The following is a 27,034-nucleotide window of genomic DNA, read 5'->3' as shown; positions in this document are numbered from 1 at the left end:
AATGCAAAAAAAAAAAAAAAAAAAGGAAATATAATTGAATACTTCACTGTTTTTGAAAGCATGAAAACAATGGAAAATGCAACTGATGTGAGTAATCCATCTACTTGACGTCACTTTTAAGAAATAAGGCCAGGCACGGTGGCTCACGCCTGTAATCCTAGCACTTTGGGAGGCCGAGGTTTACAAGGTCATGAGTTCGAGACCAGCTTGGCCAACATGGTGAAACCTCCATCTCTACTAAAATATTAGCCAGGCATTGTGGCACACATCTGTAATCCCAGCTACTCAGGAGGCTGAGGCAGGAGAATCGCTTGAACCTGGGAGGTGGAGGTTGCAGTGAGCTGAGATCGTGCCATTGCACTCCAACCTGGGCGACAGAGCGAGACTCTGTCTCAAAAAAAAAAAAAAGAAAAGAAAAAAAAAATAAAGCTGCATATTTAAAAGCTGGGGAAATATATGCCATAAATATGACAAAGGGCTGTGAATCTTCTGCAACATACCATTTTAAGAATGAGCTAGGTCTGCATTTATTGACCTGATAAAATGTCCGAGAAGGACACATTTCTATAAACATAAGTTACTATTGTTATATATATGCTAATGTTTGTCTAGAAAAATACACACCAAACTGTGAATAGCAGTTATATTTAGAAAGCGAGATTAGGATGGACTTAAGTCAGGGCTCGGACTAGAGCAAGGCAAGTGAGGTGCCAGGATGCAAAAGTTAAGGAGACACCTGACCTCAGGGGACCACAACTGCAGAGCCCCTGACAGTGAGTGTCTCAGTAGCCTTGCCCTAGTCCTGGCTTTCACTTAAATATGTTTTTGAATGTTTGTAATAAAATATTTCTTTTGGAAGGCAAAAATAGCAAGGAAAATAAATAGGATTAAAGGATACTAAAGCCCATTAAATAAAATTTGTAGGAGGCCACTGATTTGGCCTGGGCTCCTATGATGTAGCCAACAGACCAAACCAATATGGAGTCATTCATGCTAAACGAAACTAGTTAGGAGTATATTCATATAACAAGTGGCTAAGTGTCAGTTACAGCCTCTGAGCTTTAGTCAATTGTAGGTGGCCAATAGATTCAGATAAGGCAATCCAGTTAAACTCTATATCCCACTTCTGTTTTCTGTCCCTAAATTCTGAGTACACTGCAGCCCTGAAGTTCTTTGAACCTGTTCTGGGTTCTGAGGGCTGTCCAATTACTGAATCATAAATAAAAGCCAATTAAGATTTTTAAATTTGTTATAATTTTGGTTTTTAACAACTTCTGTTGTAAATAATAAAAGCACTAAATCCCTACTGAAAATAAAGGGCCTAATTATTAAGACTGAATGAGAGATGCAATTTTTTTTGGCTAACCTATTGGCAAAGAAATGATGATGATGATGATGATGATGATATCTCATGTCATGTTGCTGGAGTGAGGGAATGAGATGTATCAGTTATCTATTGCTATGTAACAGCCACTCCCAGACTTAATGGTTTGAAACAACGGTCACTCATTTTGCTCATGAATTGGTAACAATGATCAGAGCTCAGCAGAAAACAGCTCCTGGCTGCTCCGTGCAGGGTATCTAGGCGCAGTTCATTTGGCAAGTTGGTGTTGGCTGTTGCCTGGAAGCTTAGCTGGGGCTGTGGGAGTGGCCTCCAGTCCTCTCCCCATGGGCCTCTCCATGGGCTGCTCAGACTTCCTCACAGCCTGGTGGCTGGGCCCTTCAGGGTGGCCTTTTCATGTGCTAGCCTCAGAAGCCACCTAGCATGACTTTTGCGATTCTCTGTTGGTTGAGGTTGATGTAACAGCTCGCCCAGGATGCAGATAGAAAGGCCTGAACAGGTTCAAGGGGAGGAAACTTGGGCTCCACCTTTGACAGGGGTGTGACAGAGTTCTGGAACACTATGAGATGGGAGATACTGTTGCAGCCATCTTAAGAAAATACAATCTGCCCCCGCCCCAGTCCTCTCATATACTGCTAGTGGTAGTATAAACTGATACAAGTTTTGGGAAATAGATAATTCATAACATAATGTAATTGGTAATATACTTTTAAAAGCCTTAAGAAAATGTATAACCTTTGATCCAGCAATTCTATTTCTGGAATTTATCCTAAGGAAGTAATTGAGAATATTTAGTAAATATTTGCTACATGATAAATATTTATAATATCAAAATAAGATTAACCTAAAGTCCAAAATGGGATATTGAGTAAATTCTGGTACACAATTACAATGGAATACAATATAACATCTAAAAATGATTTGAGGGCTGGGCGTGTTGGCTCATGCCTGTAATCTCAGCACTTTGGGAGGCCAAGGTGAGAAGACTGCTTGAGCCCAGAAGCTCAAGGCTGCAATGACCGATGATCACTCCACTTCACAGAGCGAGACTCTGTCTCTAAACAATAAAAAATAAATACAAATTATTTGAATGTATATATTTTTAACCCGAAATTATTTTCACACCACACTGTTAATGGAAAATATTGTTACAAAAACAGTTCTGTATAGTATGTCTTATTTTATTTTATTAATTTATTTTTTTGAGACGGGGTCTCGCACTGTCGCACAGGCTGGAGTGCAGTGGCGTGATCTCGGCTCACTGCAAGCTCCACCTCTCGGGTTCTGGCCATTCTCCTGCCTCAGCCTCCTGAGTAGCTGGGACTACAGGTGCCTGCCACCACGGCTGGCTAATTTTTGTATTTTTAGTAGAGACAGGGTTTCACCGTGTTAGCCAGGATGGTCTCGATCTCCGGATCTCGTGATCTGCCCGCCTCGGCCTCCCAAAGTGCTGAGATTATAGGCCTGAGCCACCGCGCCCGGCCAATCTTATTGTGTAAAAAAGAAAATACATATATTTATGGATACTGAATGCATGGATGAAAACTGGGATAAAGACACCAAAACGTTAATAATGGTTAATGGTCCCTGGTGGGATTATGGCTGTTTGTTTTTCTTTTTATTTATCTGTATTTTCTCACCTTTATTAAATATTTATTAGTATATAAATAAACACTTTTAATGAGCCAAGAATATGAACTGTCAGCTTACAAAAGAAGAAATACAAAGAGCAATACTTATGTGAAACAGTATTCTACTTGTTGAACAATAATCAAGGAGGTGAAAGATTAGTGTGATATCATTTTTATATAGTATGCAGCAGTACAGTTTGGTACTGGAAAGGTGATAATGCAATTATACTGTATAGTGTATCTGAAAAATAATATGATGATATGTATCAACCTTAAAAAGTTTATGCCCATTGGTTCAGTTATTTTAGTGTTCAAAATCTATCCTAAGGAAATAATCAGAGATATTGACTAGAACTTGGAGTAATCTACAAATCCAATCAGAAGACATATCCACATGAGCCCAATTCCCAGGGCAACAGTCAGCTGGGCCCCCTTCCTCATCCAGGGCCATAGTCCGCATCTCTCCCTTTTGCTTCCCAATACGAAGGCCAAGGGGCAATTACCATTTATTATCACATTTGTGCTGTTGATTTAGAAAAGGGAAATATTTCCCTGCACTGTGTCTCTAACTGCGTGGGTCATTTTTTTTTTTTTTTTTGGCTTATTTCTTTTAGACAGATTCTTGCTCTGTTGCCCAGGCTGGAGTGCAGTGACACAAACACAGCTCACTGCAGCCTCAGCCTCCCAGGTTCAAGCACTCCTCCCACCTCAGCCTCCGGAGTAGCTGGGACCACCGGTGTGTGCCACCACACTCGGCTAATTTTTTTTATTTTTTGGAGAGATGGGGGTCTCCCCATGTTGCCCAGGCTGTTCTTGAACTCCTGGGCTCAAGCAGTCCTCCCACCTAGGCCTCCCAGAGTGCTGGGATGGGCCATATTTTAAGAAAAATGGAAAAGAGCATTATCTGTATAGAAGTGAAGCATGTTGCTATGTATTTGGTATTTAGGAAGAGAACATCTGTGCCTAAGAATGGACCTTTACTTCACTCATTTACCTCAGGGGCCTGACCTGTAGCCATCTGAGTTGTGACTCTGTTTTAGATTCAGCTGATACATCACTCCCTCTGGCAAGCCCTGGGCCTCCCAAGCCTGAGCCAGGTACCCTTCTTCAAGCTGCGGGAGCACCCTTGGCTGCCTTCATCGGAGTGCTTAGCACACTGCAGCGTGGCTACCTGGCTGTTGTCTCCTCCACCTCCTCTAAGCTTCACCAGGGCGGGACAGTCTTCTATCTCACTGCAGCCCCTGAGCTTAGCATGGGCCCTCGCACATAATAGAGGTTCAGTAAATATCTCTTCAGTGAACAGAATTCTACATTCTAGGATGTAGATCTCTCAAAACTCATCATTCGTCTTTATACCCCTTCAGTGCTATGCACGGAGCTCTGAGCATCAGAGATGATTATTAAGGTTAAATGAGTGAATAATAAATTAGGAAGCAGCTACCATTGTGGAAAAAGAATGACTTCAGGGTCAAGGAGACTGAGGTTCAAATCCTGATACTTGTCATGGAACTTTGGGCGCCGGCTTAATTCTGAAGCTGAGTTTCCTTCACCTGTAAAGAAGATAATGTAGCTGGGCTGTGGCTCATGCCTGTAATCCCAACACTTTGGGAGGCCGAGGCAGGTGGATCACTTGAGCCCAGGAGTTTGAGACCAGTCTGGGCAACAAACCCTGTCTCTACAAAAAAATACAAAAATTAGCTGGGTGTGATGGTGAAGGCCTGTAGTCCCAGCTACTTGGGAGGCTGAGATGGGAGGATCATTTGAACCTGGGAGGCGGGGGTTGCTATGAGCCGAGATTGCACCACTGCACTCCAGCCTGGGTAACAGAGCAAAGAGAGACCCTGTCGAGAGAGAGAGAGAGAGAGAGAGAGAAGAGATAATATAGGGTTAAAGGTGTGGCTAACAGTGTCCAACACATAGAAGGAGTTCCATACATGTTCTTGTCACCGGTATCATCAGCCTTCTTTACCAATCACAGTGGGCCAGGAATTGGGCTGGACTTACTCAAGCAACAAAGGACAACCAGGTAGCCAGCACCATTAGGAGCAGCATGAGCCGGCTGCAGGAGGTGCTGGGCACTGGGCATTAGCTGTGACATTGTGTCCTGACCACTCCATTATGGCCGAAGAGCACCAGAAATGAGGGTGCTGCCTTGCCCCTGGGGGATTCCATAGAGGGCCTTTCTCCAGAGGCTCATTACCGCTCTTCAAAGGTAAAACCACTATGTTTTCAAAGTCCTTTATGCATCCCAAAGTCCTTTCTCATCCTTTGTTTTTTTGAAAAAAATTTAATTTCATGGTTTTGAATAGGTAATGCATGTTTAGGTATTCAAAATATTCAAAAGGGCAGAGTGTCTCTGCCCTGTCTGCCTCCCAGCCACTTAGCTCCCCTCCCTGAAACAGTTATTTGGTGTCCTTACAGGCCTGTTCTATGCAAATACAAGGAAAGACACACACTACCAACCCCACTCAGCACCTGATCTTTTTCACTTAATCCTGTATCTTGCAGACCCTTCCATGTCAGCATAGGCAAAGTGCGGAGTGGTGCTGTCTGGCTCTACCAATCTCCAGCTCCTCCTGGTCTCAAAACTGCTGAACTCCGTTTCTATCTTACGCTGCCACTTGCTAGTTTCCATGGCACATCTCTGGCTCCTCAACTCTCCAGGTGTCTAAAGTCAAGCTCCTTGTCTCCCTCTCAAAACCTGTTTCCTCTCTTGGCCCCCCGCAGTTTCCTTCCCTCTCCCCAGGACTAGCAAGCGCCTCTTCCCATCTTCCTGATGGATTCCGTTTGCTCTGAGGCCTCTCCTGCCTCTCTTCCTCTTTTTGCTGACTCTCCACCGTGCCTCCTGGAATCTACCCTGTCTTGCCTCTGCTTCACTGCCTGTAGAGCCTCTTTCCTGTCATTTGGCCCCTGCTCACAATCTTTTAGAATCTCCCTTTCACCTATGGGGTAAAGGCCAAACCGCTTAGTGTAGCACCATGCCTTCCACCGGCTGGCCCCTACACACTCTTCTCCCTTTTCTTCCACTACAAACCATGGCCTTGTGGCTGGTGACCTGTGCCACCTTGGGAAGTTCAACTTTCCTTTTTTTTTTTTGAAACGGAGTCTCACTCTGTCGCCCAGGCTGGAGTGCAGTGGCGCAATCTTGGCTCACTGCAACCTCCGCCTCCTGGGTTCAAGTGATTCTCCTGCCTCAGCCTCCTTGAGTAGCTGGATTACAGGTGTGAACCACCACACCTGGCTAATTTTTGTATTTTTAGTAGAGATGGGGTTTCACCATGTTGGCCAGGCTGGTCTCGAACTCCTGATCTCAGGTAATCCATCCCCCCTTTGGCCTCCCAAAGTGTTGGGATTATAGGCGTGAACCACCACGCCTGGCCCAACTTTTCTAAATCTCAGTTTTTTCATTAGTAAAGTAGAGCCAGTAACATCCAGACACTGGTGGGAGGGGGGAGGGGGGCAGCGGAATAGAGGTAAATAAAATAGAGGTGTCTGATTACATTTCTGTGGCAAGATGATAGGAGGAGTGATATGGTTTGGTTCTGTGTCCCCACCCAAATCTCACCTTGAATTGTAATAATCTGCACATATGAAGGGCAGGACCAGGTGGAGATAATTGAATCATGGAGGTGGTTTCCCCCATGCTGTTCTCATCACAGTGAGTGAGTTCTCATGAGATCTGATTGTTCTATAAGGGGCTTCCCCCTTTGCTCGGCACTCATTCTGTCTCTTGCCACCCCGTGAAGAGGTGCCTTCTGCCATGATTGTAAGTTTCCTGAGGCCTCCCCAGCCATGTGAAATGGTGAGTCAATTAAACCTCTTTCCCTTATTAATTATCCAGTCTCGGATATTTCTTCATAGCAGCTTGAGAACGGACTAATACAAGGAGACATAATCAGGTGAAGAAATGAACAACGATCTCTCATAGTGATAAGACATTCTTACAGAGTACATGAAGAGCTCACTAAACAGAGATTCTATGGATATGGGTGGACAGCTTAAGACTGTAAAGATCAAAGTTTTCCAAATAATCTAAAATCCAGTGTAACAACAATCAAAAGTCCACATGGATTTTTTTTAAATAGAACTCAACAACCTTATTCTGAATTTTTTTTTTTTTTTTAAGATAAGGTCTCACTCTGCTGCCCAGGCTAGAGTGCAGTGGGCTGATCTTGGCTCACTGCAGCCTGGAACTCCTGGGCTCCAGCGATCCTCCTGCCTCAGTATCCCAAGATGCTGGGACTACAGTCATGTATGACCCCACCCAGCTAAGTTTTTTCATTTTTTTGTAGAGTTGGAGTCTCCCTGTGTTGCCCAGGCTGGTCTTGAACTCCTGGTCTCAAGTGATCCTCCTTTCTGGGAGAAGATATTTGCAGTGTCCAAAGCTGCTGCCACCATCATCCTGTAGACCCCAGGACAAGCCTGTCCAGTAGGCCTGGCAGGAGGTTCTCTCCCCTCCACCTCCCATCAGGGAGGGTCCAGGCACTAAGATGAATAATCCAGATGACGCTGCAGGTGAATGACATGCCAGGGCCTGCAGCCAGGTTTATGGTCAGCTGGCCAAGCCTCTCCAACAACAGTAAAGAGGTTCCGCCCTCCATCTCTCTGATACTAGCTTCAGTCACGGCTGCCACAGCTCAGAGGTTGAGCACCAACCCTGAAATGTGTGTGGTAAAACAGACAAATTACCCTGATGAGTTCCAATTTTCACTCTCTGGAAACAATTCCCTGCTGGCCTATTCCAGGGCGCACGTGTGAAATGCAGCCTTCATGGTGGATTACCAGCCTGAAGGAAGCTGCCACCTCCCAGGCCGGAGGGACAGAGCGGGGCTGATTCTGTTTCTCTGTGAAAGAATTCCTTTCTGTGTCCAGCCTGTGGCTCCAGCAACACTCCTTGTCACCATTGTCTCGTTCCTGTGACTGAAAAGAATAAATCCATGTGTGTGTGTTGGGGGCTAAGGGGAGGGAGGTGTCAAAGAATGTCTGGATGTGGTTTTTTTTTTTTTTCTTGAGATAGGGTCTCACTCTGTCACCCAGGCTGGATTGGAGTGCAGGGGTGTGATCGTGGCTCACTGCAGCCTCAGACTCCTGGGCTCAAGGGATCCTCCAGCCTCAGCCTCCTAAGTAGCTGGGACTACAGATGTCCTTCACCACGCCCAGCTAATTTTTTTTAATTTTTTTTTGTAGAGATGAGGTCTTGCTATTTTGACCAAGCTGGTCTCAAACTCCTGGGCTCAAGCGATGCTCCCACCTTGGCCTCCCAAAGTGTTGGGATTATAGGTGTGAGCCACCGAGCCCAGCTGGAACATTACAGGTGTGAGCCACTGAGCCTGTCTGGAACATGTTTTAAAAGCTCGTTACTGGAGGCCAGAGTCACAGATGCTTCCAACCGTGGGAGAAAGTCTCCTACAGAAGTGCTGTTCCTGAAACTTTGTCCCCCTCCAGAGGAGAGCTTTGGGTGGGCTTCTCCTGAGGGAGAAGAAAGGCGGGGCGTGGTAACATTCACAGCAAATATTGATGAGGTCCTCTGCTCTCAGGGAGTGTGGAGTCCAGAGGAGAGGGGACAGACACAGGAAACCAGGGGCTGTAGGAGCCCTGAGCAGCTGCCTCCTCCTCTCGGTGGTGGGGTGCGGGAGAGGTGGGGGTGTGGGGCTCATGCAGGAAGAGCAGGGGGCTTGCCAGGAGGTTAGCATGAGTGGCAGGGATGGGGACAGTTGGGGAGTGACTAAGAGTGAGTAGGTGGGATGTAGGAGTGAAGGAACAGCCTAGAAGTGGGCTGGATCCTGTGGGCAGCGGGGCCACTGGGGTGTTCCAGCAGGAGAGGGCACCGCCTCAGGTATCTTTTAGGAAGATGTCCTGGTCAAGAGGTCCAGGCTTCAGGACCAAGTTTTTCTAACCCGTGCGTAGACCTTGCTGTGGGCGCTCTAATGCTGCCTACCTCTCCAGCTGCCCCTCTACCCAGCCCCACCAGGGCCCCTCACCCCAGGCAGGACTGTAGGATCTGTAGGTCCCCTGGGTCTCAGGCTCTCTCACTCCTGGGCCTTTGTGTGTGCTCTTCTCCCCACCCCAAATTCTTCCCTACCAAACTCCTGCCTGGGTTCACGTGCCACCTCCTGTGGAAGCCTTCCCTGGGCACCTCGCCCTCGCTGCAGCCAGGCTCTCCTTCCGGTGGGTAGGCCATAGTGAGCACCATCCCTGTCCCCTCTTTCAGTTCCTGTCACATTGTTGAAGTCGTGTGCCGACTCCTCGGCCTTCCCTGTCAGACTGTGAACTCCAGGAAGGCAGGAGCTCATCTTCTCCATCCTGTAACTCTCTGTCACCCTGGCTGCTCAGTTAATGGCTGACAAATGAACACACAGCCTCCAACTCCCACCACTAAGTAAAACACTTCCTGATTTTGCTACCACTCAACTGCTCGCTGCCCCAGGCCGACTAAACTCCCTCTCATCTGGTTTCACTCAGCATCCTGGGAAGAGGAGAGGTACCAAAAAGTAATTTTTAAAGGATATTTAGGTTCTCAGAAACAGCATTAGATTTGTACATGGTAAACCCTTTCTGGAGTTTACCGAATATGCTGCTTTTGGGCAGTAATCTTTCAGAATGGTAAAGGTGCCTGCCCTTATCCAGGAAATCCATTTCCAGGATCTAACCTGTAGGAATATATGCATATGTATGTGGTGGGGGTAAGGGGAGGGAGGTGTCAAAGAATGTCTAGATGTGTATTTTTTTTTTTCTTGAGATAGGGTCTCACTCTGTCACCCAGTCACTCTGTCACTCAGTCTGTCACCTGTAGGAATATATGCATATGTATGGAAAAATATATGTACAAGAATGTTCAAGACAGCATCTGTAGTAGCAAAAAATAGTCTGCCCATCAACAGGTGACAAAATTATTTTATAGTAACATTGTGGAACATCCAACAACCACTGAAAAACAAATGGCTGGGTATGGTGGCTCATGCCCGTAATCCCAGGACTTTGGAAGGCTAAGGTGGTAGGATCGCTTGAGGCAAGGAGTTCAAGACCAGCCTGGGCAAAATATCGAGACCCCCATCTCCACACACAAAAATTTTTTTTTAATTAGCTGGGCATGGTGGTGCATGCCTATACTGCTAGCTACTCAGGAGGCTGAGGTGGGAGGATGGTTTGAGCCCAGGAGTTCAAGGCTGCAATGAGCCATGATTGCACTGCACTCCAGCCTGGGAGACAGAGTGAGACCCTGGCTCAAAAACAAAAAAGCAAAGCAAAGAAAACCGGCCAGGTGCAGTGGCTCACACCTGTAATCCTAGCACTTTGGGAGGCCAAGGCAGGTGGATAACAAGGTCAGGAGTTTAAGACCAGCCTGGCCAAGATGGTGAAACCCCCATCTCTACTAAAAATACAAAAAAATTAGCCAGGCATGGTGGCGGGTGCCTGTAATCCCAGCTACTCGGGAGGCTGAGGCAGAGAATTGCTTGAACCCAGGAGACAGAGGTTGCAGTGAGCCAAGATTGCGCCACTGCACTTTAGCCTGGGTGACAGAGCCAGACTCCGTCTCAAAAAAAAAAAAGTAAAGTAAAGAAAACCAAATAAACCTATATGCACTGACATAACACAACATCCATAATAGATAATTCAATAATAAAAGCAAACCAAAGAACAGCATGGATTACTGAAACAGTATGAACAGTATGTATTTACTGAAAACAGTAAACGTGTTTGAATTAAAAAGATATTGGTTTATATGTGCGTTCCTATCTGTTAGGAACTTAGGAGAAAAGCTTGAAACATCCATCAAATTCCTACTGGTAGTTACCTCTGCAGAATAGAATTTTACAGTAGTGGGGGGATATTCATTTGCTACTATAGATGTTTAGGTGTTTGAATTATTTGCAAAGCATGTGTATTACTTCTATAAGAAAAATAAAATGGGGAAAATTTCTGCTTCAGCAAAACTGCTATCTACTACTTAGAGCATTTCCAAGCCACTCACACATATTTTGAACATTTGAATGTTAAGTCTAAGAACACTGGCAGAGGCAATCATGCTCCCGCCAGTCCATTGGCTCCCCAGATTTTCAGCCCGGAGCAGGGAGTCAGGGCCACATGACTAATTCTAGCCAATGAGATGGAAGCGAGCACCACCCCCCGGAAAGGAAATGATGCCTGTCACTTAGAGCGGGCTAAGGTGCTCAACTCTCCAGTTTCGTCTGTCTTGGCCACAAAGGAAACCACACATTCTAGATATAAAATGTTAGAGTCTCCTGCCAAACACTGTACTTTTGTTATGACACTGAGATTTGGGGGTTAATCTGATGCGGCATTGTATTCTGGCCTATTTCAATTCTCTACTGCTATCTGGCAAACCACCCCAAAATGTCTTAGCTTCAAACAACACCCATTTTTTTTGCTCATGACTCTGCAGTCTTGGCTAGTTTCAGCTGGGCAGCTCTTCTGCAGGTCTTGCCAGGGTCATTAATGTGGCTGCATTCAGCTGGCGGGCAGGCTGAAGGCTGGGCTTAGCTGAACTCACAGGACAGCTGGGCCTTTCTCTCCCCACCCCCGTCTCTCTCCCCACTCCCCTCCAATATAGTGTCTCCACAAGGCCCAAGGTCTCTCTGGTAGAGTAGCTGGACTTCATGCACAGATGCGGGCTCAAAGCTCCCTAAAGTGCCATGCCATCTTAAAACTTAGTCCCAGAATGGGCACAGTGTCACTTCTGGTACATTCTGGCAGTTAAAGCAAATCACAGGCCCAGTCCAGACTCAAGGGGAAAGGACTCCACAAGAACATTGGAATATCAGAGATGTGGTTCATTGGGGCCACCTGTGCAACACAGTGCCATGGCCTGTTCTGAGCAGTATAAACACCAAGGGCCTACTCCACATGGGAGAATGCTGTGTTGCACACATAATGTGTAATCTTTTTTTTTTTTTTTTTTTTTTGAGGCAGAGTCTCACTCTGTCGCCAGGCTGGAGTGCAGTGGCATGATCTTAGCTTACTGCAACCTCTGCCTCCCAGGTTCAAGCAATTCTCCTGCCTCAGCCTCCCAAGTAGCTGGGACTACAGGCACGTGCCCCCACACCCAGCTAATTTTTGTATTTTTAGTTGAGACGGGGTTTCACCATGTTGGCCAGGATGGTCTCTATCTCTTGACCTTGTGATCTGCCCACCTCGACCTCCCAAAGTGCTGGGATTACAGGAGTGAGCCACCGTGCCTGGCCAATGTTGTGTAATCTTTAAGGGTGTGATCATGTAAGTGGCAACCCAATGTTTTAGAGCAATTTTTTTTTTTTTTTTTTTTTGCAAAATGCTTTATTGTTAATGCCAACATAAAATTCAAACAGTTAGTCATTGGCACCTGCAACTGATACTCTACTATTTGCAAAAGGCTTCCCTTCTTCCACTCCCAGCCAGGCCCATAAGATTATAACTATATCCATGAAATGATATAATCAATCATTAAATGGGCCATTTCCACCTTGATATCCAGATGTTTTTCTTAAAGGATGAATAGCACTTGAGTGTACTGAAATCAACCATGATTGACAGGGCCCACCCCAGCCTTTCTATATGATTTCAGGAGATCTTGGATCACAGCAAGAATCTGATCCTTGTATACAGAGGGAAACTGAGGTCCAGAGAGGGGAAGTGTTGTCCCAATGTCACACAGCACGTTAGGACCGAAACAGTAGCCCCATTTCAGACCCCATTCCAACATTTTTCCCATGCAGGATGAACTGACAGTTGTTGCTGATAGGTGGGGGGCCAGCCTTGGACCTGTGCTTCCTGGTGGCCCTCATCCACTGGAACAACCCTCCTACTGAGCTTTGTGGCACTGAGCTGGGCATCAAGGGCCTGGACTCTGGACCTCTCTTTGGCACTACCATGCTGGTGAACTTGAGCAAGTCATCCAGCGTCTCTGGATCTCAGTGCTAATCTTCACTGATGAATAGTGAAGGCAAGATTGAATGTTCTCCAAATTTCCCCAAGGTACCTGTATCTTGCAGTTGTGTGGGTGGAAGAAATCATCATAGAGTAATATTATTTGTAATGCCTCATTAGTCAACTAAACCTGTGTAAATCACTAGCTACCAGCATACAGATGGGCCATAGCATTGCCCCCTTCATCTCCCACCCTGAGGCCTGTAGATTTCAGGAGAAGCCCCACCTCAGGGGCGGTTCACTTTGCCAAGGAAGAGGATATTGTTATCCACAATGAACATCAGAAAGGGCCTGTTGAACACTATCCTCTGAGAGTTCAGGCGGGCCGACCTGAATGTGAAGATTGTCCCCGTGGCTGCCGCTGCTCTGGTTCCCGACTCATCCACCTCCACCACAGCTTTGTGCACCATCTCAGACACCTGGATATTTGAGTGGTTGCTGATGCCAGACAGATCAGCATGGGAGGTGAAGACGTTACTGATCCCCAGCTTGGGGAGGACTTTCTCCAGCTGATAGGAGCCCTCAATGGAGAATTTGGGAAGGCAAAGCTCGAGCTGCCTCTTTTTGAATATCTTAAGCCACTTCCTCAGCGTTTTCTCACTCAGTCCATTCTCCACCTGCTGCATCTTTCCCTCACTGGGGAGAATGAACAAAGCTGTGGCATTGCCTTGGTAGGGGACCCCCACCACCCTGCAGGAGAGGTTCCGGTCCAGGAGGTAGTGATACTAATCCTCGCGGCTCATCATGGGTACCCGCACCACAGTCTCCGAGGTCACGTAGAAGTCTTGCTCTTGGGTGCCTTTGTGGTTGAAGCTTGTCTCCCACTTAGCTCCCAGACAGGGCGGCCGGGCAGAGGCGCTCCTCACTTCCCAGACGGGGCGGCAGCCAGGCAGAGGCGCTCCTCACCTCCCAGACGGGGTGGCCAGGCAGAGGCACTCCTCACTTCCCAGACGGGGCGGCCGGGCAGAGACGCTCCTCACTTCCTCCCAGACGGGGTGGCAGCCAGGCAGAGGCGCTCCTCACTTCCTCCCAGACGGGGTGGCAGCCAGGCAGAGGCGCTCCTCACCTCCCAGACGGGGCGGCCAGGCAGAGACGCTCCTCACTTCCTCCCAGACGGGGTGGCAGCCAGGCAGAGGCGCTCCTCACCTCCCAGACGGGGCGGCCGGGCATAGGCGCTCCTCACTTCCCAGACTGGGCGGCCGGGCAGAGGCGCTCCTCACTTCCCAGACGGGGCGGCCGGGCAGAGGGGCTCCTCACATCCCAGACGATGGGCGGCCGGGCAGAGACGCTCCTCACTTCCTATACGGGGTGGCGGCCGGGCAGAGGCGCTCCTCACTTCCCAGATGGGGCAGCCGGGCAGAGGGGCTCCTCACATCCCAGACGATGGGCGGCCAGGCAGAGACGCTCCTCACTTCCTAGACGGGGTGGTGGCGGGGCAGAGGCTGTAATCTTAGCACTTTAAGAGGCCAAGGCAGGAGGCTGGTAGGTGGAGGTTGTAGCGAGCCGATCACGCCACTGCACTCCAGCCTGAGCACCATTGAGCATTGAGTGAGCGAGACTCCGTCTGCAATCCCAGCACCTTGGGAGGCCAAGGCGGGCAGATCACTCGAGGCCAGGAGCTGGAGACCAGCCCGGTCAACACGGCGAAACCCTGTCTCCACCAAAAATACAAAAACCATTCAGGCGTGGCGGCGCGCGCCTGCAGTCCCAGGCACTCGGCAGGCCGAGGCAGGAGAGTCACAGGAGCCTGAGGCAGGGAGGTTGCAGCAAGCCGAGATCCCGGCAGTACAGTCCAGCTTCGGCAACAGAGGGAGACTGAAAAAAGAAGGAGAGGGAGACCGAAGAAAGGGGAGACGAGGGAGAGGGGGAGGGGGAGGGGGAGGGGAAGGGCAATTTTTTTTTTAAGTGCTGAGATTACAGGTGTGAGGCACTGCACCCAGCTGGAAGGAAAATAACTGCTTGTTTCTGCCTGATTTCCAACTAGGGACCTTTCACGTGTTAGGTGAATGTGATAACCAGTACACTATGGAAACACCCTCTCATTTTTGTTTTTTAAGAAAATAATGGGCCAGGCACAGTGACTCACGCCTGTAAGCCCAGCACTTTGGGAGCCTGAGGCAGGTGAATCCCTTGAGCCTAGGAGTTTGAGACCAGCCTGGGCAACATGGCGAAACCCCATCTGTACAAAAAATACAAAAATTAGCCTGGCATGGTGGTGCATGCCTGTAGTCCCAGCTACTCCGGGGGCTGAGGGTGGGAGGATTAGTTGAGGCTCCACTGAGCCATGATCATACTACTGGACTCCAGCCTGGGCAACAGAACAAGACCCAGTTTCAGAAAAGAGTTAATTTTAAATTTAGTTAAAAATAAGCTGCCCACTTTGAAAAAGCAAAGATCTAATGTGGAAGTTTGGAGATCAACTCTTACTCTTATTATTGTGGGTTAAAGAAATAGTGGAAAAAACAAGCAACTCCAGATGTTGAAGTCATTTTGAAAGTACTGATTCACAGTAATTTAAGTGCTAACTGAATTAGCACTTAAATAACACACACACACACAACCCAGGAAAATCAAACTTTCAAGTTACTTTATTCAAAGGCAAAACTTTGTGGAAATAAGTAGTCCTGCCGTAGAACTGCCTAGCAATGGTCCCGGCTGCCTCTGAAAACAGACAGCCCCCGAGACCTGCTATGTTCACAAGGAGGCCAGATGGCTGTCATCCAGGGATGCCGCAGACATAATTCGGCAAGTGTTGGGCCGTTGGGCTTGAAGAGCTCTAAGATGCCTTCCCATCTGATGATATGATCCTGTGATGCTAAGAGGTGCATGAGTCTTGATTCCTGAGCTGGCTGGAGGAACAGCCAGGACTTGGAAATGCGGCAAGAGTGGGACAGGCCTCCTGGGCCTGGAGAATCACATAGAAAGTGCATAGGCCATAACTCCAGCCTTATTCCAGCCACCAGTGGCTGAAGCAGAAGGCTGGTGCCTCGGTTTCTGGATCGTTTTCAAAGGCTTTTCCTTTCTTCCCGAGTGTTCATCACAGGAGACCATGTGGCAAATGTAATAGAGTCTGTAGAGTGCCGCGGAAGAGCAGGAAGTACATAAAAAGCCAGGAACCATTACAGATGAGGGGTAAGTGGGGCCTTGACAGCAGCAGAACTGTGAGTATCTAGCCAGCTGCCCACACCAATAACAGGCCCAGTCGTCTAACCAGGCCTGACAGAGCCACCACGGGCTGCTCAGCTGCTCCCGAGAGCGGATGCCACCTCCTCAGCCCTGCTGACCCAGGGAAGATGTGCTCAGGTTTCTTCCATTCTTGGGCCGGGGCAGTGGATTGGATCACTTAGAAATTCTTTCACTCACTTCAATCTTGTAACAGATATTTACTAAGAAGTTATAATATGCCAGGTGCTGTACTTCCAGCTGGAAATATAACAGTGCGCTAGACCATCTCTTGGCTGTCAGTAGAGAGGAGTAAAAGGGCCCGAGGACCTCACAGAAATGTCTCCGCACAGTGATTTCATGTCTGCCCCTGACAGCCAGGGACTCCCTCTCTGTTTCCCTACAGGAAGTCATCTGTGTGGTTAAATAACTTGCCCAAGGTCTCCAAGCTGGTGGGGAGTGTCCACCCAGCGCTGGGGCACTGATGGTCCTCGGAGAGTGAAGCTAATGTGAATCAGCAGTTCTCAAATGCTTTCTAAGAGCCACTGGAGAGGGTCCCCAGGAGTAGGTGGCTGGGACATGGTGGAAGTTCCCCAGCCCCATGAAGGACGGGAGTGTGTTTTATCAGGAGTGGTGTTGTCATGAAGATGGCTGGAATTCCAAGGAGGGAACTGACCCCTATGCCCACGGGGGTTCGGGGAGAGAGTGTTCTCAGGAAACAGGGGCCTTGTCAGTTGTCAATGCTCTTTGGTGTGTCCAAAGCCAGAAACTTGAGCAGCCTCCACTGGGAGGGTGCCAGGCCATCTGCAACCCCAGCCAGCTTCCCGGACTCCCCACGTGCCTTCAGATGCTAAGCCTGTGCCCTGGAAATTGGGCAAGCGTCAGGGGTTGGAGAGGGGCTCGTTGGAACACATCTCTGGGCAGGAGCCGCCCCTCAAGGGAGACCCTGGGCTGAAGAGTGTCGGCAGAACAGGCCACAACCCACTGCCCAGCTAACACAGCTGGGGAACATCCTCATGCTCTCTTTCCCTCCCTCAGAGGTCTTCCCTTTCTGAGCACCCCCTCCCCTTTGCTCCCCCAAAGAACACAAATCCCTTGCTCTTTGCGGGAGTGCAACCACCCTAGCAACATAAGTACTTTGGTTTAAGGGTGAAGCTCACTTGGGCCCGGAATTCAGGGCACATGGTGGGCCTTAGGAGAGCCTGTGAGAGAGGGTCCCCTAAACCAGAATAACTCATGCCACCGGTCAGAGACAATGCTTTATACACCACTACGTGTTCTCAGAGCTCATTTTATTTAACTTTTATTTTCAGCTTAGGAGTCCACGTGCAGGTTTGTTATATTAGTAAACTTGTGTCATAGGGGTTTGTTGTATAGATTACTGCGTCACCCAGGTATTAAGCCTAAGTACCCAGTGGTGACTTTTCCTGATCTTCTCCCACCTGCCACCCTCCATTTCCCGACAGACCCCAGTGTTGTTCCCCTCTGTGTGTCCACGTGCTCTCATCATGTAGCTCCCACTTATAAGTGAGAGCACGCGGTATTTGATGTTCTGTTCCTGAGTTAGTTTGTGTAGGATGATGGCCTCCAGCTCCATCCATGCTCCTGCTCAGAGCTCATTTTAAATTGCTTGTGCTTGTGTTTCTCCATGTTCTAGAAACAGCACTGGCTCTCCTCAGAACACATTGTGTGTGCATAATAAAGTTTTGTTAAGCAAATGAAATAATTTTATAGTCAGAAATTGAGGGAAATCAAGCAAACTCTTTCACTGATCAACATGAAGGAGAGGAGGGAGCATCTCCTCATGGACAGATGGCCAGCAGGGGCCAGAGGAGGGCCCAGCCGGCTGAGACGGGCCTGTGGTGCCACTGGTGCTAGGAAATAATGGATTGGCAAGTGGGCCCTGGAAGGCCCTCAGATCTAGACCCTTTTGCCAAAGTGTGGAGACAGTGTGAAGTGTATGAATACGGCCAACAGCTCACGATGGCCCTGACATTTGTGGTTTTTTATTTTGTTTTTTGTTTGTTTGTTTTTGAGACAGAGTATCTCTCTGTTGCCCAGGCTGGAGTGCAGTGCCACCATCTCGGCACACTGCAACCTCCGCCTCCCAGGTTCAAGTGGTTCTCCTGCCTCAGCCTCCAGGTGCACATCACCACGCCCTGCTAATTTTTGTATTTTTAGTAGAGACGGGGTTTCGCCATGCTGGCCAGGCCGGTCTCAAGCTCCTGGCTTGAACTGATCCACCAGCCTTGGCCTCCCAAAGTGCTGGGATTACAGGCGTGAGCCACCGCACCTGGCCAACATTTGTTGAACTCTTAGAACATGTGCTAAAGCAACACAGTAGCCTAAGGTGCATGTTATTTTTATGATGCCCACTCACGGGTGGATTTATTTGACCATTTACCATATGTTCCATTAGTTTACCATTACACGGCATCATCAGACACCAGCCACTTGTCTTCTCCGTCCCTACTCCCTGGGTCCGAACCCTGCTGACTTAGACCCTCTCTCTTGTCCATCTCCTCACTTGTATTCCTGGCCTCTTGCTCCCCCATCATCTCCTCCACCTGTCACCATCCTTCCTGTCTCCCAGCCCCTCCAGTCCAGCCTCCTGACTACCCCAGTGCCCAGTGCTCTCCCCCACCTGACCTCTGACCTCCCTTGTCCCTGCTCCAGACTGAAGCAGGGTAAATCTGTCTCTGTCCCTGGGGTGCTGCTTGTCCTTTTCTCCATGTGTTCCATGAAGCTGCCCACCCCCTCTGTGCTCCAGGAGAGACTCAAGGTGCTTGTCCCTCCGGGCCACTGTCAAAGAGCTTGGGGGCTGTGAATGGTGAGAGGGGGATTGAGAGGGGAGTGGGTCAGTTGGACCTCCGGCCTGGCTCCCCCAGTGGAGGGACAGAGCTCACCAGACTCTGGGTGGAAGTGTTGGGCCGAGCTAATCACCTAAATGGACGCAGGCTGTTGAGAGACAGGCTCTATTCCCTAATAGAATTTGCCCTCAAGTGCAATTTAATTTTCTCTGAGGCGGTCTCCAGCCCCTCTGCTACCCTCCCCCTAGGCAGACCCTCATTTCCCCAGCTTCCGAGGGGGAGCAGAGCACCTTGTCTTAGAGAAAAGAGGAGCTGGGCATCCCCGGGGCTCTGTGCGCTACCTCAGGTTTGGCCTCCTTCTGGGGAACGCCCCGGCCCACCCAGGGCACCCCTTCTCCAGGTTCCTCCTCACAGGGAGGCTACCTCCACCCACAGACGCCCTGATTTCTCTAGAGCCCTGGGCCCTGCCAGGATCTCTGCTCCCAGGCTGTTCCTCCTCCAAACCCTCACCGTGAAGGCAGATTCTTCCCCTGACCTCTGGTAAGTGCACATGCTTCGAGAGTTCTCTTTGTTCTGCTTAGTGCCCTGCGCTTACTGAGGGGGACCAGTCAGAAGGAGGGGAGGGCGACGTGGACACACAAGCAGGGGCCTCTGTGGAGGGGCAGAGATTCACTCAGAGCCCTGCGGTTTGGGGTGCAGCCCAGCTCTCAAGCGCCCTGGGCCCCCTCCTGGCTCACCAGTGCCTCTCCCAGGGCTGGATTTCCCTCCAGCTGACCCCCACCCCAGACCTCAGATCACAGGCCCTGAAACCTGACCTAGTCACTGGGAGTGGGCTGCCGTGGGGGTCCAGGCTCGGGGTGCACGTTCTTTCTGGGTGGCAGACAGGGCCGCTGTGGAGGTCCAGGCTCGGGGTGCACGTTCTTTCTGGGTGGCAGACAGGGCCGCCGTGGAGGTCCAGGCTCGGGGTGCACGTTCTTTCCGGGTGGGAGGTGGTGCATCTTCAGATGTGGCGCTCCAGCTCTTTCTGTGAAACTCCTCTGGGCTGCTTGGGGCTGCTTCTCCCAGGTGACTTAAGAGGCTTAAGGAGGGCTGTGCAGGTTCATGTCTGGTCTGTGCCCCATGGCCATGAGTTTACCCCAGGCAGAGGTGGGGCGAGGACCCCAAAGAGAAGCTGAGGAGGTGATGTGAACTGTAGAAGGCGAGCAGAGGAAAGGAGTGGGGCCCATGGGGTCAGCCCGGGCGGCTTTCCCGGTTAGCAGGAAGCCTGCGGGATGCAGTGTTCCAGAACTTCAGGCAATCCTGTGACCCATCCCTCTCTAGCCCCGTCCTCTTATCTGGCAAAACCTGGGGAGGGAGCACTGGAATTCCTTTTTCTTTGCCACCAGAGTCTTGAAAAAAGCAGAGTGTGGGGCGGAGGATGACAAAGAATGGGTGGGTGGCAGGTCAGGGTCAACTGCAAGGGGGAGATTGTCATTCTTCAGGCACAGCCACCTGCTCAGCTCCCACCTGTGCAGCTGACATCTCCTTCTCAGTGTGAGGTGGGCCCACTGCTCATGTGGCTCCATCTGCGGGCAGCCTTCCGTTCATCCACCCGGCAGTGCTTATTAGGCCCTTACTTGGTACCAGGAACTGTGCTAGGGGATAGGAGGAAAGGGGACGGCTCTGTGTATGTGTGCGTGTGTGTGGACAGTACCATACACCTGAGTGGGGACTCTAAAAGGGGGTAGGAGGGAGGACACAACGGCGTGAAAAACTACCTACTGGATATGACGTTCACTATTTGGGTGATGGGTTCACTAGAAGCCCAAACCCCAGCATTACACAATACACCCATATAACAAACTCACACAGGTACCCCCGAATCCATTTTTTAAAAAAGTACCATACAAGTCAGAGCACCCTAGAACAGCGCTGCGCAATGGAAATATAATGTCAGCCACTTATGTAATATTTATTTATTTATTTATTTATCTGAGACAGAGTCTCGCTCTGTCGCCTAGGCTGGAGTGCAGTGGCGCAATCTCGGCTCACTGCAAGCTCCGCCTCCCGGGTTCACGCCATTCTCTCGCCTCAGCCTCCCTAGTAGCTGGGACTACAGGCGTCCGCTACCACACCTGGCTAATTTTTTGTATTTTTTTTTTCTTAGTAGAGAAGGGGTTTCACCATGTTAGCCAGGATGGTCTCAATCTCCTGACCTCGTGATCCGCCCGCCTCGGCCTCCCAAAGTGCTGGGATTACAGGCGTGAGCCACCACGCCCAGCCACCACTTATGTAATTTTAAATATTCTAGTAGCCACGCTCAAATAAGAAACAAGTGAAATTAATGTGAACAATAGATTAACCCAATATATTTGAATTATTATTTCTACATATAATTTTAAAATATCTTAATGAAATATTTTACGTTCCTTTCTTTGTATTAAGCCTTCAAAATCTAGTACATGATTCAATTTACAGCCCATCTCAATTCTCACAGCCACATTTCAGTGGTCAGCAGCCACATGCGGCTAGCAGCTGCTTTCTGGGCAGCGAAGTACTGGAGCGTCCCCACATACCCTGAGGTCCAGAGGCCAGCAGCATCAGCATCCCTAGGAAACCCTTAGAAATGCAGAATCCTAGGCCCCAGACATATGGAGTCAGAGCCTGCATTTGAACAGCACCCCGGTGATGATATGCATAGGAAAGTCTGAGGAGCTCAGTGAAAGGCCCCGTAGCAGAAGGAATATTCGTGGAGCATTTGCCTTAGGAGCTTTGTCTATGGGATCTCCTGATCCCCAACAGCCTCTTCTCAGGATAATTATGGGAGTATCACCCCTATTTAAGCACAGGAAAACAGAGGCTCCCGGGGTTTAACTTCCCACAGACATAAAACTCAGATGTAGATGAGAGCCAGGGTTTATGTTCTCTGCAGAGTACCTCCTCAGGTGAGGTCTGGGGGGAAATCCTTTGCCCCCAAAGCTCTCAATATTTCCTCCTTGAGCACCAAAAGTGGCCACAGTTCTAGTGACCTGGTCCCTTTTCTGCAGGTCAGTGTTTTCAAGCAGAAAGTTTTGGTGACCAGTGGCAACCTCTTCATAGTGAACCAGGATGTGAGAAGTGAGAAGAGGCCAAGCAGGGAACCCCCTGTTCTTGGACAATAAAGAGCATCACAATTATGGGGGCTTGCTTGTGCTAGGCCTTGTGCTAAAGGCTTTTTTCCTCCTTTGCCAATGGTATTAGGTAGGAATTGTCACTATCCCATTACATAAATAAGTAAATTGAAGCTCACATGGGGTCACACCCAGCAGGCAGCATGGCTGGAACCCACACTGAAGTCTGTCTGGTTCCAGAATCGGGAGTCTGGCCCCTGCCTCACAGCCTGTCCCACACACACCTCCTGGGCCTTCCTCCTGTTCCCTCTGCCCACATCGAACACATTTACATGTTTTGGTTATAAGTCAGTTCCTGAAGGGAAACTGCTGAGTTAGGCTCCTCTAGTAAAAATCTTTTGCCAAGACAATGACGGGGTTGTTTTATAGATTAGCTTTGACACCTGCAGCTATTTAAAATGGAGCCAGGCTGGGCTTTCCACCCCTTCTCCTTACCATTTCTAGCGTCCTCTTCAAGAGCTGAGAAATGGATCATCTGGTTAGAAGCTCTCAGACAGAGCCCTAGGTCAAGCCCAGACAGCGCAACCTCTCTGTGCTTTGGTTTCCTCATCTAGAAAGTGGTTGGAGTATGATGTGATCTACCTGCCTTGTGAGGCTTCAGTGAGAAGGGGTATGGAAAGGCACCTAGTAAGCTGTCAAGCACTATAAAAAATGTTGGTCACTAAGACCATTCTTGGATTTGAGATGCCACTGAATCCTGGAGGGAAGATGAGGAAAGGGGGAAGTGGGGAAGGTGTCAGTTGTGCAGCATCTGGAATCTAAGCTCCTTCTTTACATAAATTTGGAGATTAAGTCAAATCAGAAAACAAACAAAAATGAAGAGAACATAGGTGCAAAGCAGTGTGGGCAGAACAGCTTCCGAAGGAAAAATACAGAATCAGCCCAGCTATACCTTCCTGTCCCCTTTGCTTGGTACAAGCAAGGTGTCTGTTGCCATGACGGAGTGGAGCTTTTCACAAGATAGCTAAAATTTCACCCAAGAAGCAATTCTGGCACATTGACCTCAGCTTGTGGCAGAATTGAAAGAGCAGGTTTCCTCCATCTGCAAAATGGAGAAAACCAAGAACAGTCCATGGCCATGGGGCTCTCTCTATCCCAACTGCATGCTTAGGAAAGAAAAGCTCCCAAAGTCTAGTCTTCACTTAAGAACATCCAAGAGAGTTTCTTGTCCCTTGGTTTCCCCTATAAATGTAAAACAAGGAAAAGAAAAAAAAAAGCAAAATATTGCAGAGGGTATAATCATGATGCTTACTAGGTACGGTGGGTAACAATCTGTGAGTAGAGTGCTATTGTTAACCCCATTTAGTCAAAAGACTGGATTTAATTTCCAGTTGGCACTACAATTTATTAGCTATGTGACCTCAGGGAAAGCGGAAAAGGAACTTGCCAGAATGTATCCAAGTTGGGATTTGAATGCACGTCATCTAAGCCCAGAACCCAAACATTTACTAACCCAGTTCTCCAACCCCTTCCCAACACAAGGAAGACAGGCATCTGGAGAACTTTGCTGACATAATTTTATGGGAATGTTGCCAGTCCTGGAGCAAAGTAAGCTGTGAACTGTCTGCACTTGGCACTCCAGGTCATTGCCTTCCAGGGCCTGTCATGGAGCTGGCATAGATAGATGCCCGATGAATGCACGAATTAAGGAATGATCTAGGTAGACTTTTTATTTTTTTTCTTTTGAGACAGGGTCTCACTCTGTCACCCAGGCTGGAGTGCAGTGGCGTGATCTCGGCTCACTGCTACCTCCACCTCCCGGGTTCAAGCAGTTCTCCTGCCTCAGCCTCCTTGGTAGCCGGGATTACAGGCACCGGCCACCGCGCCTGGCTAATTTTTGTATTTTTAGTAGAGACAGGGTTTCACCATGTTGGCCAGGCTGTTCTCAAACTCCTGTCCTCAGGTGATCTGCCTGCCTTGGCCTCCCAAAGTGCTGGGATTACAGGCATGAGCCACCATGCCCAGCCAGTACTATAGACTTTTGAGAAATAAAGAGAATTAACTCTGAAATTGGAACAAGACTAAACTCCCCAGCTCCCCCATACACACAGCCATGGGATGTGATAGCTTCAGAGATGGGCTTAGAGGACTTGGCCTTGCTGGGTCATGTACTCTGCATGGACCCCTCACCTGGCCATACCCAGGAACCCTTAAATAAGGATTATTTGATGATGCTGGTGATGCTGCAAGGATAAAGCCAAACTACCTGTGACCATATCCTAGCTCTGCTGCTTGCTACCTGTGCAACCTTGGGCACATTACTTGACCTCTCTGTGCCTCATTTTCCTCATCTGTAGAATAGGGATAATGATAGTACCTGCCTCTAAGGATCTGTGGGGGTTTCATGAGGAATATACGTGCAGCATTAGAACAGGGCTGGCAATGTAAGTGTGAGCCATTGTTACTTTCCGTCTTCCTCTAAGGATCCCAGTGCCCTTTTCTTGTCCTGTTTCTTAGCCACTAACTGAGACAGAATCTTGAGAGTTAGATGGCCAAGTACAGGACCATCTCTTTTCCATATCCCTTAAATTCCTGTGTCAAGGACACAGGGCAGGTTTAAGATGAGCAGGGATGGCCTTCTGATCAGCATCCTGGTGGGGAGAGATCCCTGCAAGGTTCTGGGAAGAGAATGAGACAAATGACAAAGTGGTGGGCCCATGAAAGGCCCTGTGACAAATGACTGGAAGGACTGGGTGGACAGATGGAGAAGAGCAAAGGCCCCTGTCCTTTTATTGGAGAACTCCTTGTGGCTCCCTGAACAAGACAGTGGCTCCCCAGGGGCCGGGCTAAGGGTTGGTCTCCCTGGTTCTCTCTGCTGGGATGAGTAATATGGACTGGGGCAGAGGGTCTATATCAATCTAGCCCAGCAGAAAAATGAATGAAAATTGAATTCCCCAAGGAGAATCGGGGAGCTGTTATCCAGACAGAGATAAATCAAAGGATGCCACAGAGCCCGGGGAAAGCAGGTTTCCAACAGCAGGAGAATAATTAAGGAAACAGTTTCAAAATGCAAATGATGAAAGGGGCTTTGAGAGGAATGAGGATGAGGAGGAGATGATTAGAGCTGGGATGACAGGGAGGGGAGCAGGGGCAGTGAGATTCGTCCCTCAGTGGAGAAAGAGCCTGGGGTTCAGGATTCCTGGCATCTGAGAGTGAACTTGCCTACTCTGTGAAGCTCTTAAGATGGAAGGGTTAGAAGACACACTAGACTGCTGGGCCGAGTGGAAAGAACACCAGATTGAGAGTCAAAAGACTGGATTTAATTTCCAGTTGGCACTGCAATTTATTAGCTGTGTGACCTTGGGCAAACCACTTAACCTCTCTGTTTCCTGATAATCATACCCAAGCCCGGGCATAATTATGAAGATAAAATGAGATAAAATATGTGGAGGAACTTTGTAAAATGTAAAATGCTAGATAAATGTAAGCTATAATAATCATTTTCCTAAATTGAGTGTCTTGCCTCTGAATTGGATCCCCTGACATGTTGGGTTTGGTTTCCAGAAATGGAATGTATAAATGTCTAGCAAGTACTGGATACTTTGTACTGGCTATTGTTCAAGTTCTCTGACAGAACTTGGACCTGAAGAAAGCCACATCACCCCACCACAGGCCCATCCTCTAGTGCTCACCCTCCAACCAGGTCCTGGCCCAAAGGGACATGCCTGGCTCTGAGGAACATTCCTGGGAGGTCACCTGCCAGCCCTGGGTGCACTGTGGTGAGAAAAGCCTTGCTGAGTCAGCTCAGGGATTTTAATCCAAACTGAGTCTCACCCCAAGGGCTTTTCTGGGCCATTCCGTAGTAGAGATTAATGGACTTCTGTGGGATTCAGCCATTCTCCCATCCTCTGGGGGTAGAAAACAGCTTAGCACCTGCTAGCCTCGGTTTTTTCATCCACCAAATAGGTATGATGAAACCATGCATCACTTCCTCATGAAGAATAGGTAGAATTATGCAGGTAGAAGCACTTTGGTACAGTTGCAAACTTTCAATAAATATTAGTTGTTATCATTACTACCATATGCTACTATGTTATTATTATTATTATTACCATCAACAGCAGTCGGCACTAAAATCTGTTTAAGGAAAGCTTTTTGCTAGGGGTTCCTCATTTGCAGATGGGAATGCTGAGGTCCCAGGGGAAGTGAAGTGTCTTGGCTGGTATAGATGCTATTGGAGGACCTTGGGAATGGGACCCGGCTCATACAAGAGGCAAATGCTTTTAGAAAAGCCTCAGAATGGCCGGGCGTGGTGGCTCAAGCCTATAATACCAGCACTTTGGGTGGCCGAGGCGGGCAGATCACGAGGTCAAGAGATCAGGACCATCCTGGCCAACATGGTGAGACCCCCCATCTCTACTAAAAATACAGTAATTAGCTGGGTGTGGTGGTGCGCGCCTGTAATCCCAGCTACTCGGGAGGCTGAGGCAGGAGAATAGTGTGAACCCAGGAGGAGGCGGAGCTTGCAGTGGGCTGAGATCATGCCACTGCACTCCAGCTTGGGTGACAGAGTGAGACACTGTCTCAAAAAGAAAAAAAAAAAAAAAAGAGAAGAAAAGAAAAAAAAGCCTCAGAATGTGGAAAGGGCATTTATTGGCTGAGCTGCCCTGTGTGTGTGGGCATGGGGGTGCAAGGTATGTCGGAGCTGCTGCTTACAGCTGCAAGAACTGAGAGCTAAGCTGACTTTCCTGGGCTTGTCTGCCAAACGACACAGGTGAAAGTGGTATCCCCTGAATCAGTCTTGGGCAGAGAAAAGTCCCCACCACAGTAAGGCTGTTCCTCACCTAGTGACAGGCTAGTGACATGCAATGGGAAAAGGGCAGGACCCCAGCAGGTTCAAATCAGGGAAGCAGGAGCTGCAGAGAGCATTTTTAAAATATAATTTTAAATTATAAAAGTAATTACTATATATGCTTTACATTCACTGCATTTGAATGTTATCTTTTACTAATATTACTGAAAAATAATCACTATACAGAAAATCTGGAAAAAAGAAAAAGGAAAAAATTCCATAGT

The 27,034-nt window shown here is 48.7% G+C and overlaps 1 pseudogene; it reads right to left on the bottom strand.

Annotated features, from left to right (window-relative positions):
- Positions 1–12,704: 12,704 nt before the first annotated feature.
- Positions 12,705–19,421, bottom strand: LOC129037362 (plasma serine protease inhibitor-like; annotated as a pseudogene).
- Between the last annotated feature and the right edge of the window lie 7,613 nt (positions 19,422–27,034).

This window comes from Pongo pygmaeus, chromosome 1, assembly GCF_028885625.2.
Source record: "Pongo pygmaeus isolate AG05252 chromosome 1, NHGRI_mPonPyg2-v2.0_pri, whole genome shotgun sequence".
Classification (NCBI taxonomy): Eukaryota; Metazoa; Chordata; class Mammalia; order Primates; family Hominidae; genus Pongo; species Pongo pygmaeus.
The sequence above is the reverse complement of the archived record's forward strand: the minus strand, read 5'-3'. Positions and strand labels throughout refer to the sequence as shown.